This window comes from Coregonus lavaretus (genome assembly GCF_964263955.1).
Source record: "Coregonus lavaretus genome assembly, chromosome: 17".
NCBI classification, from domain to species: Eukaryota; Metazoa; Chordata; class Actinopteri; order Salmoniformes; family Salmonidae; genus Coregonus; species Coregonus lavaretus.
This window is the reverse complement of record NC_140004.1, coordinates 10258784-10274764: the sequence shown is the minus strand read 5'-3', so window position 1 is coordinate 10274764 and position 15981 is coordinate 10258784. Positions and strand designations below refer to the sequence as shown.

At 42.6% G+C, this 15981-nt stretch overlaps 1 pseudogene across 1 annotated transcript in view; it reads right to left on the bottom strand.

Moving 5' to 3' along the window:
* The window catches only part of LOC311145017 (unconventional myosin-Ih-like), a 53150-nt pseudogene that overhangs the window by 9279 nt on the left and 27890 nt on the right, over positions 1–15981 (bottom strand). Inside the window, exons 19-24 of the transcript in view lie at positions 8890–9003; positions 8723–8799; positions 8573–8641; positions 6154–6238; positions 5776–5938; positions 5581–5664 (exon numbers count right to left, since the gene is read on the bottom strand). The product of the transcript in view is annotated as an unconventional myosin-Ih-like (transcript). The remainder of the gene's footprint in view (positions 1–5580; positions 5665–5775; positions 5939–6153; positions 6239–8572; positions 8642–8722; positions 8800–8889; positions 9004–15981) is intronic.

The following is a 15981-nucleotide window of genomic DNA, read 5'->3' as shown; positions in this document are numbered from 1 at the left end:
TATGTAGCTAGTCTCATCTGATTACATACTACCTGTCTTGACTGCATCAAACCAAAAGAAGCTAGTTACGCTAGCTAGCTAGCTAACGTTAGCTAGCTGGCTAGCTAGCGTAACTAGCTTCTTTCGGTTTGATGCAGTCAAGACAGGTAGTATGTAATCAGATGAGATTATAAATAACTAGCAATAAGTTAAGGGCCCTGGTGGCACAAAATAATCAAAGGTCTGACTGCACAGAGATGCTTGGGGAAATGGTTACAACGGGGGACCAGAGTGTGTGTGTTTCATGGGAAGGGGGTGGATCTGATCTCCATCATCTAGGACTTGACATACAGTTGAAGTCGGAAGTTTACAAACACCTTAGCCAAATACATTTAAACTCAGTTTTTCACAATTCCTGACATTTAATCCTAGTAAAAATCCCCTGTTTTAGGTCAGTTAGGATCACCACTTTATTTTAAGAATGTGAAATGTCAGAATAATAGTAGAGAGAATGATTTATTTCAGCTTTTATTTCTTTCATCACAATCTCAGTGGGTCAGAAGTTTACATAAACTCAATTAGTATTTGGTAGCATTGCCTTTAAATTGTTTAACTTGGGTAAAACATTTGGGTAGCCTTCCACAAGCTTCCCACAATAAGTTGGGTGAATTTTGGCCCATTCCTCCTGACAGAGCTGGTGTAACTGAGTCAGGTTTGTAGGCCTCCTTGCTCACACACGCTTTTTCAGTTCTGCGCACAGATTTTCTATAGGATTGAGGTCAGGACTTTGTGATGGCCACTCCAATACCTTGGCTGTGTTGTCCTTAAGCCATTTTGCCACAACTTTGGAAGTATGCTTGGGGTCATTGTCCATTTGGAAGACCCATTTGCGACCAAGCTTTAACTTCATGACTAATGTCTTGAGATGTTGCTTCAATATATCCACATAATTTTCCGTCCTCATGATGCCATCTATTTTGTGCACCAGTCCCTCCTGAAACAAAGCACCCCCACAGCATGATGCTGCCACCCCCGTGCTTCACGGTTGGGATGGAGTTATTCGGCTTGCAAGCCATCCCCTTTTTCCTCCAAACATAACGATGGTCATTATGGCCAAACAGTTCTATTTTTGTTTCATCAGACCAGAGGACATTTCTCCAAAAAGTACGATCTTTGTCCCCATGTGCAGTTGCAAACCGTAGTCTGGCTTTTTTATGGCGGTTTTGGAGCAGTGGCTTCTTCCTTGTTGTGCGGCTATTCAGGTTATGTCAATATAGGACTCGTTTTACTGTGGATATAGATACTTTTGTACCTGTTTCCTCCAGCATCTTCACAAGGTCCTTTGCTGTTGTTCTGGGATTGATTTGCACTTTTAGCACCAAAGTACGTTCATCTCTAGGATTCAGAACGCGTCTCCTTCCTGAGCGGTATAACGGCTGCGTGGTCCCATGGTGTTTATACTTGCATACTATTGTTTGTACAGATGAACGTGGTACCTTCAGGCGTTTGGAAATTGCTCCCAACCAGACTTGTGGAGGTCTACAAATTTTTTTCTGAGGTCTTGGCTGATTTCTATTGATTTTCCCATGATGTCAAGCAAAGAGTCACTGAGTTTGAAGGTAGGCCTTGAAATACATCCACAGGTACACCTCCAATTGACTCAAATGATGTCAATTAGCCTATCAGAAGCTTCTAAAGCCATGACTCCATTTTCTGGAATATTCCGAGCTGTTTAAAGGCATCGTCAACTTAGTGTATGTAAACTTCTGACCCACTGGAATTGTGATACAGTGAATTATAAGTGAAATAATCTGTCTGTAAACAATTGTTGGGAAAAAATACTTGTGTCATGCACAAAGTAGATGTCCTAACCGACTTGCCAAAACTATAGTTTGTTAACAAGAAATTTGTGGAGTGGTTGAAAAACGAGTTTTAATGACTACAACCTAAGTGTATGTAAACTTCCGACTTCAACTGTATGTATTCACCCCCTTTGCTATGAAGCCCCTAAATAAGATCTGGTGCAACCAATTACCTTCAGAAGTCACATAATTAGTTAAATAAAGTCCACCTGTGTGCAATCTACGTGTCACATGATCTGTCACATGATCTCAGTATATATACACCTGTTTTGAAATGCCCCAGAGTCTGCAACACCACTAAGCAAGGGGCACCACCAAGCAAGCGGCACCATGAAGACCAAGGACCTCTCCAAACAGGTTAGGGGCAAAGTTGTGGAGAAGTACAGATCAGGGTTGGGTTATAAAAAAATATCAGTAACTTTGAACATCCCACGGAGCACCATTAAATCCATTATTAAAAAATGGAAAGAATATGGCACCACAATAAACCTGCCAAGAGAGGGCCGTCCACCAAAACTCATGGACCAGGCAAGGAGGGCATTAATCAGAGAGGCAACAAAGAGACCAAAGATAACCCAGAAGGAGCTGCAAAGCGCCACAGCTGTGATGAGGTGGTGTTGAAGGAGTCAGGCGTAGGAGGGTAAATCACAGAATAACAGGCTTTAATCCGCAAAATACAGGTTTACGCAGAAATGCGTCAAACACACTCCAGGGCACAAAACAGGCACACTGGAAAATGCAAGGCACACAGGAAATACTCCCGTCGATACAAAATACCCAAGCTCCACCGAGCTTCACTAACCTCCACAATAAACAATCACCCACACAGACAAGGAAGCAGAGGGAACACTTAAACAATGACTAATGAGAGAATAAGGACCAGGTGTGTGTGATTGAAGACAAGACAAATGGATCGGCAGTAGCTAGTAAGCCGGTGACGCCAAACGCCGAAACCTGCCTGAACAAGGAAGGGAGGCTGCCTCGGCGGAAGTCGTGACAACAGCGGAGATTGGAGTATCTGTCCATAGGACCACTTTAAGCCATACACTCCACAGAGCTGGGCTTTACGGAAGAGTGGCCAGAAAAAAGCCATTACTTAAAGAAAAAAATAAGCAAACAGGTTTGGTGTTCGCCAAAAGGCATGTGGGAGACTCCCCAAACATATGGAAGAAGGTACTCTGGTCAGATGAGACTAAAATTGAGCTTCAAGGAAAACGCTATGTCTGGCGCAAACCCAACACCTCTCTTCACCCGAGAACACATTCCCCACAGTGAAGCATGGTGGTGGCAGCATCATGCTGTGGGGATGTTTTTCATCAGCGGGGACTGGGAAACTGGTCAGAATTGAAGGAATGATGGATGGCGCTAAATACAGGGAAATTCTTGCGGGAAACCTTTTTCAGTCTTCAGTCTTCCAGCAGGACAATGACCCTAAGCATACTGCTAAAGCAACACTCGAGTGGTTTAAGGGGAAACATTTAAATGTCTTGGAATGGCCTAGTCAAAGTCCAGACCTCAATCCAAATGAGAATCTGTGGTATGACTTAAAGATTGCTGTACACCAGCGGAACCCATCCAACTTGAAGGAGCTGGAGCAGTTTTGCCTTGAAGAATGGGCAAAAATCCCAATGGCTAGATTTGCCAAGCTTATAGAGATACCCCAAGAGACTTGCAGCTGTAATTGCTGCAGAAGGTGGCTCTACAAAGTATTGGCTTTGGGGGGGTGAATAGTTATGCACGCTCAAGTTTTCTGTTTTTTTGTCTTATTTCTTGTTTGTTTCACAAGAAAAAATATTTTGCATCTTCAAAGTGGTAGGCATGTTGTGTAAATCAAATGATACAAACCCCCCCCAAAATCTATTTTAATTCCAGGTTGTAAGGCAACAAAATAGGAAAAATGCCAAGGGGGGTGAATACTTTTGCAAGCCACTGTAACAACAAGATAACTAATGTAAAACATACTGTGTCCATAATAACTATATAGGTTGAGAACCTTTGTGAAAGAGCACAGTTTGAAAGATATGGCATATAGAAGCAAACCGGATGGACATCATGAAAATGATCGGAGAGGTTGAGGGTAGAGGAAGTAAAAACAAACAAAATACAACTGTTGTAAAATTGACTGTGTCCATAAAATGTATATAGTATGTATAAGCTGGATTTAGAGGCCTAAGCATTGTTGTTCACTAGTTTATTCCAATTAGGGGAGGGTGGTGGGGTTGGAAAGTAATAAAGGAATATATATATATTTTTAAAGTATGTGTATATTTATATGTATGTATGTGTATATTTATGTATGTGTATGTATGTATATGTATATATATTTGGGGGGAAAATATATGGGGGATTGGAAGTGATGCACACAATTACATTGATGGAAGTTACAATCTGTCTGCAATATTAAAGCTGATCTACCCCCTAAAAAAATATAAAAGAATATTAATAATTGTTAAGGGCTCCACACAGTCAACGGATCCGTAACGGATCCAACGGAGCTTCGCTTGTGTAGCTCTCTACGTAGTTCTAAGTACTTTTGTGCAGCTGAATTTTTTTTCTGTGGAGAGCCCTTTAATCTACCATCTGTGGAGAGCCCTTTAATCTACCATCTGTGGAGAGCCCTTTAATCTACCATCTGTGGAGAGCCCTTTAATCTACCATCTGTGGAGAGCCCTTTAATCTACCATCTGTGGAGAGCCCTTTAATCTACCATCTGTGGAGAGCCCTTTAATCTACCATCTGTGGAGAGCCCTTTAATCTACCATCTGTGGAGAGCCCTTTAATCTACCATCTGTGGAGAGCCCTTTAATCTACCATCTGTGGAGAGCCCTTTAATCTACCATCTGTGGAGAGCCCTTTAATCTACCATCTGTGGAGAGCCCTTTAATCTACCATCTGTGGAGAGCCCTTTAATCTACCATCTGTGGAGAGCCCTTTAATCTACCATCTGTGGAGAGCCCTTTAATCTACCATCTGTGGAGAGCCCTTTAATCTACCATCTGTGGAGAGCCCTTTAATCTACCATCTGTGGAGAGCCCTTTAATCTACCATCGTACGTCGACTTGGTTTCTATCTCTCTCCCCTCCCTGCTCCCCTCCTCACTAGAGTCACAGACGCACACCACATTTGGATAATTGTTATTTTTTGCATTTCCATGAGGTTCTGTTGTTGCCTCTAGAGCTAATTTGACATCAAATCCTTTAGGTATGTCCAGTGTGCCCTGGCACTCCCTAGATTGAGAAGGGTACAATTGCGGCCTGCAATTCGGGCCGTTCCTAAAATGGGCATTCTTGCATCTGCAGGAACCGCTCTTTATACTTCTATTGGTACATCTTTAAGCTAGGACAGGTGGGAGGCGGGGGCGCTCCAGTACAGTAGGTGGTGTTAATGCACAATAACGTTGGATGGCAACCGCCGATAAACCTCACAGAAGAAAGGGCGGCGGAGACAACAGTAGCTAGCTAGCCGTACATCGGTAGACAGTGTCCTTCGTCACCGCCTGTCGGGCACTTATTTTCCGCAGTTCTGTTAACGACGGCGAGGGCAGGTAAATAGCTAGCTATTTAGCTAACACATGGTGTCGCACACCAGTAGTTTTACTTCTACTTGAGTAAAATGTCATTATACATAGTAACAGTACTTCTACTTGAGTATGATATTTCAGTACTCTTTCCAAATCAAGACCGGGGTGACAGTGGGACTCATTGGGTTAAAAAAATGAAAGGAGTAATTCTGGTTTTACCTGTGCTTTCTGTTGTGCAGTGATACCTCTGATATACTTTCTCACCATGAGACGCATGTGGAGCTGACGCAGGATCTCTGATGTCTGTACAAGTAGAGCAAGCACAGTTCAACAGACACGTTTCACTGAGCTTCCACTTTAAGCAAAATAGCCATCCTCAATTCAATGTAATTGAATTCCAATGTGAAAACATACCTCCGTCAATACAGGTGGAGGGGTTAGCCAGCTGGTTTTATCCAGAACCATTTTGGGGAGATTGTCTTTCAGCCTGTTTAGGTAGTTCTGTCTGACAAAGGCCAGGTATTCTGAGTTATCTGTGGTCTTTGCCTCCCCTCTTGCCATGTATCCTTTAATGAACCTGGGATAAAAAATGATCAAATTGGTAATGTATTTGTAATACTGCCCTCTACCCTCTGGGACTCTGCTGTGAATGATAGGCTTCTATCCACTATGGACCTACAGTATGGTGGCATAAACTCTAGTATAGAGTATAAATGATGTTAGGTAATTTTGGTTGATGGATCAACATTGTAGTGTTAGAGCCTGAAGATATAATATTGTCCTCCATCTTACTTCTTGATGACCTTGACAGCCCATTGTCTCCTCTCTTTCTCTTTCCTGGCTTGTACTCCTCTCCAGCAAGTCTCAATCTTGGTAGCTAAGGAACACATTACACAACAGGTATCATAATAAAAATGGAGAGAACGGTGAACTCATTTAATGTCTGTAGATTTAGTTTTAGTTCAGACTACTTTATTCTGTTTGCATGGCCAGTGAAATTAATATATAGCTTGTCTACAATGTTCCTGCTCTCCACAAAAGTCACACCATTTATCCTATGTCATGTTACACAGATCATAATATACTGAACAAAAATATAAACTCAACATGCAACAATTTAAAAGATTTTACTGAATTACAGTTCATATAAGGAAATCAGTCAATTTAAATAAATAAATTAGGCCCTAATCTATGGATTTCACATGACTGGGAATACAGATATGCATCTGTTGGTCACAGATACCTTTAAAGAAAAAGGTAGGGGGCGTGGATCAGAAAACCAGTCAGTATCTGGTGTGACCACCATTTGCCTCATGCAGCATGACACATCTCCTTCGCATAGAGTTGATCAGGTTGTTGATTGTGGCCTTTGGAATGTTGTCCCACTCCTCTTCAATGGCTGTGCAAAGTTGCTGTATATTGGCGGGAACTGGAACACGCTGTCGTACACGTCGATCCAGAGCATCCCAAACATGCTCAATGGTTGACATGTCTATTGAGTATGCAGGCCATGGAAGACCTAGGACATTTTCAGCTTCCAGGAATTGTGTACAGATCCTTGCGACATGGGGCTGTGCATTATCATGCTGAAACATGAGGTGATGGCGTCGGATGAATGGCATGACAATGGGCCTCAGGATCTCATCACGGTATCTCTGTGAATTCAAATTGCCATTGATAAAATGCAATTGTGTTCGTTGTCCGTAGCTTATGCCTGCCCATACCATAACCCCACCACCACCATGGGGCACTCTGTTCACAACGTTGACATCAGCAAACCGCTCACCCACACGACGCCATACACTTGGTCTGCGGTTGTGAGGCCAGTTGAACGTACCGCCAAATTCTCTAAAGCAACGTTGGAGACGGCTTATGGTAGAGAAATTAACATTAAATTATCTGGCAACAGCTCTGGTGGACATTCCTGCAGTCAGTATGCCAATTGCACGCTCCCTCAAAACTTGAGACATCTGTGGCATTGTGTTGTGTGACAAAACTGCACATTTTAGAGTGGCCTTTTATTGTCACCAGCACAAGGTGCACCTGTGTAATGATCATGCTGTTTAATCAGCTTCTTGATATGCCACACCTGTCAGGTGGATGGATTATCTTGGCAAAGGAGAAATGCTCACTAACAGTGATGTAAACAAATTTGTGCACAACATCTGGGAGAAATAAGCTTTTTGTGCATATGGAACATTTTTGGGATCTTTTATTTCAGCACATGAAACATGGGACCAACACTTTACATGTTGCGTTTATATCTTTGTTCAGTGTATATATAATAAATATATGCCATTTAGCAGACACTTTTATCCAAAGCAACTTACAGTCATGCGTGCATCCATTTTTTCCATATGGGTGGTCCTGGTAAACAAACCCACTATACTGGTGTTGCAAGCGCCATGCTCTACCAACTGAGCTACAGGCAGTGTTGGGGAGTAGTGAACTACAGTAGCTTGGTAGTAGTTGAACATAATTCAAATCTAGGTAATCTTTTCAGTAGTTAATTACTTTTTTGCCATGTAGTGGTGTAGCTAACTACTGGAACTACACACTAATCCCCCCCCCCCCCCCCCCCCCCCCAACAACATTTTTGTAAAAAATAAAATATGGATGAAGGAGGAAATAATTTCCTTTCTTTATCGGTATCAGACATGCCTTATTCTCACTTGAAACATAGTTTTATGTGTTTAATAGGCTAAATTACACATTATGTTAACATATGAACCTAAATTGATCTGTTCTTGCAATTTGTAGTCTATGACATTTCAGATTTACATATGATAATTTCATTGTAGTGAACAACTTTTTTAAAGTGACTTTAGTTAAGTAAACTATATTTTTCTTAAAGGACAACTCCACCACTTTTCAACCTAATATTCATTATCTTCAGCACAATACCAGTATCAACATATTTGAAAACGGTTAAAAGTTCTACCCAATGACATCATTAAAGATAAAACATATATATATTTTTTTACCACAGATCATAGAAATGCACTGTTTTCACATATGTAGACACTGGTTTGGTGCTGGAGATGATGAATATGAGGTTGAAAAGTGGCGGAATTGCCCTTTAAGGGTAGCTTTAGTGTAGCTTAACTTCTTCTAGTGTGAAGTAATTGGTAGCTTGGTAACTATATTTTCAGAGTAGCTTCCCCAACAATGGCTACAGAGGACCACATCATGTAGCTTAGCAGTCACTTACCGGCTTCTTTCTGTCTTCTGAATTGTCCTTTTTGCCAGTATCCCTTGTACTGGGCCTGAATCCTTGATGCTGTAATATCAATGAGTAATATTGAAATCTCTATGCAAATAATTAAAACCTCTTGATTTATCTTAGCTTTCCTGTCCTTACCAAGTTCATGTTTGCAGACCTCGAAGGCATCCTCTGTGGCAAAAAGTGTCCTGGGGTGGCGGATAAATATCTTGGTTCTACAGTGAAATGGAAAGTTAACAGAGGTTTGTATGAAACCAATTTAGTCAAGGAGAAATGAGTTGCCCACAATGGTGAGCTGCTCTCACCTGCCCATTTTGTACTCTTCTGGCAGATAACCTAGGTGCTGCACCAGCACTTCCACTCCTTCTGCAGCCACTCCTCTCCAATAGGGCCAGGTGGCTGGGCATAAGGGCTTGTATCTGGAGGTGGATCACACATCACCTCATTATCCTAGATGGATGTAGGCCTAATGCTCTACAGAATTTTGTACTGCACTGAATGTAATACATGAGCTTGTTTGTGTTGAGACACAAGACACATTTCCCCCAAGGGGACACAATAAAAAAGAAATAATAATGGACAGATAGAAATGTTAAAAATAGGGGAGTGTTGTCAAACTTTGTTTTTTTACTTTGGGGAGAGTTATGTGGTTTTGTATTGGGCACAGGGGAGGGTAGTGTGTTTTTTCCCTGGTTTGCATTCACTCTTTTGCAAGTTTTACTATATAATTTCTTAATTTATAATTTCTTCCATATAGTCACATTTCCTTATCTGCTTGCATGTGCCTCCACTATATCAAGGTGTTTTGGTACTTCCTTTATGCACTACACTTTTCTTCACGCTATTTTTTACTATACCACAGGTCAGTATAGTCTACCAGTCTAACTGTCATAGTGACATACAGTGAGGGAAAAAAGTATTTGATCCCCTGCTGATTTTGTAAATTTGCCCACTGACAAAGACATGATCAGTCTATAATTTTAATGGTAGGTTTATTTGAACAGTGAGAGACAGAATAACAAACAAAGAATCCAGAAAAACGCATGTCAAAAATGTTATAAATTGATTTGCATTTTAATGAGGGAAATAAGTATTTGACCCCTCTGCAAAACATGACTTAGTACTTGGTGGCAAAACTCTTGTTGGCAATCACAGAGGTCAGACGTTTCTTGTAGTTGGCCACCAGGTTTGTACACATCTCAGGAGGGATTTTGTTCCACTCCTCTTTGCAGATCTTCTCCAAGTCATTAAGGTTTCGAGGCTGACGTTTGGCAACTCGAACCTTCAGCTCCCTCCACAGATTTTCTATGGGATTAAGGTCTGGAGACTGGCTAGGCCACTCCAGGACCTTAATGTGCTTCTTCTTGAGCCACTCCTTTATTGCCTTGGCCGTGTGTTTTGGGTCATTGTCATGCTGGAATACCCATCCACGACCCATTTTCAATGCCCTGGCTGAGGGAAGGAGGTTCTCACCCAAGATTTGACGGTACATGGTCCCTTTGATGCAGTGAAGTTGTCCTGTCCCCTTAACAGAAAAACACCCCCAAAGCATAATGTTTCCACCTCCATGTTTGACGTGGGGATGGTGTTCTTGGGGTCATAGACAGCATTCCTCCTCCTCCAAACATGGCGAGTTGAGTTGATGCCAAAGAGCTCGAATTTGGTCTCATCTGACCACAACACTTTCACCCAGTACTCCTCTGAATCATTCAGATGTTCATTGGCAAACTTCAGACGGGCCTGTATATGTGCTTTCTTGAGCAGGGGGACCTTGCGGGCGCTGCAGGATTTCAGTCCTTCACGGCGTAGTGTGTTACCAATTGTTTTCTTGGTGACTATGGTCCCAACTGCCTTGAGATCATTGACAAGATCCTCCCGTGTAATTCTGGGCTGATTCCTCACCGTTCTCATGATCATTGCAACTCCACGAGGTGAGATCTTGCATGGAGCCCCAGGCCGAGGGAGATTGACAGTTCTTTTGTGTTTCTTCCATTTGCGAATAATCGCACCAACTGTTGTCACCTTCTCACCAAGCTGCTTGGCGAGAGTGTGCTCCTAATCTCAGCTCGTTACCTGTATAAAATACACCTGGGAGCCAGAAATCTTTCTGATTGAGAGGGGGTCAAATACTTATTTCCCTCATTAAAATGCAAATCAATTTATACAATTTTTGACATGCGTTTTTCTGGATTTTTTTGTTGTTATTCTGTCTCTCACTGTTCAAATAAACCTACCATTAAAATTATAGACTGATAATTTCTTTGTCAGTGGGCAAACGTACAAAATCAGCAGGGGATCAAATACTTTTTTCCCTCACTGTATGTAGTTGTAGGTGGATCGTTTATCAAGATATGCAATAGGCTAACGAGCAATCATACCACATATTAAAGCATTAACAAATAGAAATAGCTGATAGGCAGCGTAGAGGCCAGCTGCATTATTGCGCATGAAATAACAGTGAAGACATGAGACACGCAGCTCAGAAAGCTCCCCTGTTGATCTTCTTTAGGGACAATACAATTATCCTACCCTAGACTAGCCTACAACACCACAATGCAATGAATAATTGCATTATTGTTTTCAAGTGAGTACAAAATTCTACTCTAAGCTGCAGTGAAAATATAATTTGACTAAAGGCACAAAAGCCCTGTGATTTGAATGTTTCATTCCATTTGGATCAGTTGTGAATCCTAGAAAGGCACAGTAACAGGCCAGTCTGGCTGTATTTTTAATTCTGATACTGATGCACTGTCTGTTGCAGATCATCATCCTCCCATGTCGTCCTATAATAATGTGGTCACATAGGATCTAGGTGCGCGAGGAATAGCCTAACGCTTTAATATAGCCTAAATATTTAGCATTTAACTTTTTTAATGTATTACCTTTTAATGTGGCATAAACATAACCAGTCACAATGTTTTAATCTGATGAGGGATTAGGTGTCACGTTCGTTCAAGGACGGGTCAGACCAAGGCGCAGCGTGATATGCATACATGTTTATTTAAACTGAATAAACACACGACAAAACAAACCAAACGTGAAGTCCAAAGGCTGAACACAAAACTAGCCTAAACACGGAACAAGATCCCACAACTAATGAGTGCCAATAGGCTGCCTAAGTATGATCCCCAATCAGAGACAACGAGCGACAGCTGTCTCTGATTGGGAATCACACCCGGCCAAACATAGACATACAAACCTAGAATGAAAACATAGAACTACTAACATAGAATATTCACCCCCTGACTCAACATATAAGAGTCCCCTGAGTCAGGGCGTGACATTAGGTTACTTCAAAAGTCTGCCATAGGCATGCACACATTTGTCCAAAATATAATTCCAGCATCCTCAAAATGGCTTGACATTAACCAGGTCTCCATCCAACCTTTTTATGCGAGTAAAGTACACTCTTAGGAAAAAAGGTGCTATCTTGAACCTAAAAGGGTTCGTTGGCTGTCCCCATAGGATAACCCTTTGAAGAACCCTTTTTGGTTCCAGCTAGAACAATTTTGAGTTCCATGTAGGACCCTTTCCACAGAGGGTGCTACATGGAACCCAAAAGTGTTCTACGTGAAACCAAAAAGTGTGCTCTCAGGAACCAAAAAGGGTTCTCCTATGGGGACAGCCGTATAACCCTTTTGAAACCCTTTTTTCTAAGAGTGTACATGTAGGATAAAACATGTCACGACATCATTGGAAAGCATGCAGTTTCTTAGGCTACAGATTAATTAAGTTATGATGAACTTCACAGGGTGGTGAAAGTGCACAGTGATGAGCTTGATGCTCCTTTCAAAAAATATCGAGGGTTCAGGTGACATGAATCAAATCAAATTTTATTGGTCGCATATACATGTTTAGCAGATGTTATTGCGGGTGTAGCGAAATGCTTGTGTTCCTAACAGTGCAGTATTATCTACCAATACACAACAATACACACAAATCTAAAAGTAAAAGAATGGAATTAAGAAATATATAAATATTAGGACGAGCAATGTCGGAGTCCAGAGTATAAATATATATACTGTATCCTAACTGACCTAAGCCAGGGAATTGTTTTTAAATGTCAGGAATTGTGAAAAACTGAGTTTAAATGTATTTGGCTAAGGTGTATGTAAACGTCCGACTTCAACTGTATCACTCCCTTTGGTTCCTTCCCTAGGTGTTATTGATTATGTTGTCTGTACGCTACTCGTGTTTCAGAATTACGCCTCACCAAAGGGAAGCATCAGGCAGTTTTTTATTTTTGTTGGTGACGTCGGGTCTGGGTGCCGCTGCCGAAGCAACCGGGGATGCCTCAGCTAGCTCGTCAGGATATATAATAGTAATAATAATATGCCATTTAGCAGACGCTTTTATCCAAAGCGACTTATAGTCATGCGCGCATAATTTTTTTTTTTGTGTATGGGTGGTCCCGGGGATCGAACCCACTACCTTGGCGTTACAAGCGCCGTGCTCTACCAGCTGAGCTACAGAGGACCACCCATAAGGGAGGATCCCATGCCTCAGCTGGCTCAAGAGGTTCACAAGCCTCAGCCGGCTCGTCAGGCTCCCATGCCTCAGCAGATGCGACCGGTCCCCGGGTTTCAGGAGAAGCGACTGTTCCACCCCTGGTCCTCGGGACCGTCCCTCTGGTCGGCGTCGTCCTGCAGCTCCTCAGCTGGCTCGACAGGTTCCCGCGCCTCAGCAGAAGCGATCGGCCCCCAGGTCTCATGAGAAGCGACCTGCCGAAGCAACCGGGGATGCCTCAGCTGGCTCGTCAGGCTTCCATGCCTCAGCTGGCTCGACAGGTTCTCAAGCCTCAGTTGTCTCATCAAGCGTCCGTGGCCGAAGCTACCGGGGATGCCTCAGCTAACACGTCAGGCTCCCATACCTCAGCTGGCTCGAGAGGTTCACAAGCCTCGGTTGGCTCATCAGGCTCCCATGCCTCAGCCGGCTTGTCAGGCTACCATGCCTCAGCCGGCTCGTCAGGCTCCCATGCCTCGGCCGGCTCGTCAGGCTTCCATGCCTCGGCCGGCTCGTCAGGCTCCCAATGCCTCGGCCGGCTCGTCAGGCTCCCATGCTTCGGCCTGTTCGTCAGGCTCCCATGCCTCAGCCGGCTTGTCAGGCTACCATGCCTCAGCCGGCTTGTCAGGCTACCATGCCTCAGCCGGCTCGTCAGGCTCCCATGCCTCGGCCGGCTCGTCAGGCTCCCATGCCTCGGCCGGCTCGTCAGGCTCCCATGCTTCGGCCGGTTCGTCAGGCTCCCATGCCTTAGCAGAAGCGACCGTTCCCTGGGTTTCAGGAGAAGCGACTGTTCTGGTCCTCGGGACCGTCTCTCTGGTTGGCGTTGTCCTGCGGCTCCTCAGCTGGCTCGACAGGTTCCCGCGCCTCTGCAGAAGCGATCGGCCCCCAGGACTCAGGAGAAGCAACCTATCCGCCCCTGGTCTTCAGGACCGTCCCGCTGGTCTCATCAGACTCACCTGGACTCCATCACCTTCCTGATTACCTTCCCTATATATGTCACTCCCATTGCTTCCTTCCCTAGGCGTTATTGATTCTGTTTTAGTGTTTCATGTCTGTACCCTACTCGTGTTTCTTATTTTGTTCTATGTATTATTTATTATTAAATTCACTCCCTGTACTTGCTTCCCGACTCCCAGCGTACACGTTACATAGAGATTAAATATGTCCGTAAACACTCCAGCCAGCTGGTCTGCGCATGCTCTGAGGACGCGGCTGATGATTGATGTTTGGCTGCCGTTTGATAAATATAAATAATTTCTGTCCGTAATAATCTCATCATGTAGTAGGCTATGTTGAAAATGAGAGACGTTTTTGACAATTTCCAATTATTATTACTCAATTCTATAGTTTGGGTAGCACCAGTGATTTAAGTAAGAAGTTAATGTCATCTAAAACAATAATCTGGTTCCATTACGTGGAACTGTTTCCAGAATTGAAGTAGATCCAAGTAAATGTTTTTAGTACCGAATATTGAGCTGATAAGCTAGCACCAACTTTTTGAAGTACCTAGCAGATTTGTTAAACAACAGGTTTCATATTTTGACTAATTGATGTCACAGGGACATATGTCAATGCAACAGGTAAAAATGATAATATTACAAGAAAGGGGCTTTGGGATTGTTTACTTTAGAAGGTGCCTATTCCGCTTGACGGGACACTGTATCATCTGATGTGTCTGAAGTATAACTCTGGATACGCATGGTTTTATCAAGACTTCCTGCCCTAAATGCAGTAAACTCGATTAAGATTAAGAATTCTTAGGACTGACTAAGTTTACCAATGATTCTGTATCTCTCCTTTTGAAAGGCTTCATTAGGCAGGTGCCTTAGGAGAGCAGTTATTGAGACTGTGTACTATACAGTATAAAGGTACCTGGATCCGGCTGTTAAGGGAGCTCCCAAATAAAGTAAGGGCTGGCCATTTTGTTTGTTTTTATACCTACGTGTTACCACACGCCAACACCCACACTCAACCCACCTGAATATTTGTTAGTGGTGTTAATACTGTGTTTGATTTATTGTTTGGGGTCTTTTTATTTTAGTTTTAGTGGGTTTTTCATAGGTTAGAAAGGATGCACGTAATGAAGGCTACACAAATGAAATTTTCTGAAGTATCTATTGTCTGAGTTTTGGTTGCACACATGTAAATTATCTTAATAAGAAATGTACTGAAAAATCCAATGTAAACCTGGTACACAAAATGTTTGAAATGTTTGAAATATCTTTAAATAATGAGTCTGAGGTAAAGGGGAAGAAAAGGGAAAGAGACACTCACTTAAATGGGTTTGAATTACCTCTGACCTCTGTTCTGACTTTCTGGTGAGGCCTGATCACCCTCACTAGAAAGGCTAGAGACATTGGGTGCGAATTAAATGTAATATGTAAACACTGATAGTTAGGAAGAAGTTTATAATTTATCAACAGTCCTATGTGTGATTCGGACCACGGGAGAGAGAGAGAGAGAACGCTGCCCCTGAATGAGGGAAACCTGTCGCTAGTCTATTTTACTATTCCTTGAATTATCTTATGGGATACAATTATTTTATCAAGGGTTGTAATTCTAATTTGATTTTTGATTTTTGATTTAACCAGCAGTGTTTTTGTGGTTTTTTTTGGGACGCATGAAGTCATGTGAGTCATGTGTCCAAAGAGGGAATTACCGGTCCCCTGGGGCCCTTTGGTAAATATGCAAATTGTTTTTGTTCACATGCCTGCCTATAAAAGGAAGTGTATTGCTGTTGTTGTTTTGTTTTTGTCTTGCTTCAATACAAATCTCACCAGATTGAGTCTGCTGGATGGTCGGGATTTCTCCCTAAGGATTAGTCCTCTGACTCCCTGACCCTGTAACTGCGGTGAGATCGCTAAGATGATAGGTGAGTATAAGCCAATTTGCAA